Raw genomic sequence first — 1,382 nt, forward strand, 5'->3', positions numbered from 1 at the left:
TGTTGCTAATGAAATGAGTCTTTGTTTAGGGCTGTGATATCAGTGATTTGCTTCTGTTCAGCTGCCGTTTCCTCATTCAGATCCTGACAGCAGCGCACAGAGGGCAAGGGCTGACTGAGTGGGATGGCCGCTTATCAGTCTGCCATTTTGTGTTTAGACAGGAGAGGAAGCTCCAGTCCCCAGAAGACGCCCATTTAGACGTAGAAGGTACGTGGTAAGCAGATATGAATTCACGCTGGGATTTCATTGTGTGTCCCATCACGCCACTGTGCCATCTCTGTCCGGCTGTGTGTGCGTGAAAAGTCTTAATTTGACATTAATATGCTGGCATATTCTTAGTTTTGTGAAGAAGTGGGTTGGAATTAAATTAGAACTGCTACAAGCATCCTGTTAGAGATGAAATTGGAGATGTCCAAAGCACGACCGGTTTTTCTTCCTCCAGCCGAAGCACTTGGCATTGCCTGGGCGTGTTGGTATAATGAGTGAAGGTAAGGAAGCAAATATTTCTGTGTTCTTTAAGTGTTGACCCTTTTGTCATTGCTGGCCGTCCCATCAGTCGCCCACTGTACCCGTTTAATCGATTTCTCAGCCATCACGAGTTGAGAATTTGTTCTTGTGTGTGGTTGGATTCCATCGTTGTGGTAACTGCTTGCTGAGTTGGCACCATAAATGCTGCTACTTTTGTATGGCTTTTTACATACACAAATCATTATAAATCATGTAAATGCCAACACGTCAACATAAATAGACTAGGAAGGGCCCATACGGTGTCCACTGCTGTTTTGCTGCTGATTCAGTCAGTGTTCTGCGTGTGACGCCCAACATTGCACTCGGGACGATACAAGCCGGTTTTTTTATGCACTTTTCTTGTTAATATTTTTTCTGTTGCTTGCTCACGAGATGGTAGAATATCAATGGCTGATCTGGACAATCGTCGCGCCCCTTCTGTTATTGTAGGCCACCACAGCACAGCGTCAGTCGTAGTCACATTTCCCCTGACGCGGTCACTGACAGTTGCTGCATTGTGAACAGCGCTTAGTGGGGCTAACGTCATCTGTGTCCTTGTACTTGGTTGCACTCATTTTATCTCTTGGCCAGAACACACTTGCACCACAGTGAGCTGTCGGACGTCACCAGCCATATCACAGCAGTTTGGCTGCACAGTTCTGTAGTCCTTGGTTATTCTGTAAAGTATCAGCGTGTTCTAAACCTGACTTTACAGCTTCTCATGTGCACTCCATTGAGTTTTGCTTGTAGCTTCTGCCTCTCACATGAAGACTGATAAGTTACCTTAAAGTTGCAGAAATATTCATGATTTAGTTGCAGCATGATCTTATTTTATCCACTAGATGGCACCACAATTTGACACTAAAGAGGGTCAC

Source organism: Polypterus senegalus, chromosome 5 (genome assembly GCF_016835505.1).
Source record: "Polypterus senegalus isolate Bchr_013 chromosome 5, ASM1683550v1, whole genome shotgun sequence".
NCBI classification, from domain to species: domain Eukaryota; kingdom Metazoa; phylum Chordata; class Cladistia; order Polypteriformes; family Polypteridae; genus Polypterus; species Polypterus senegalus.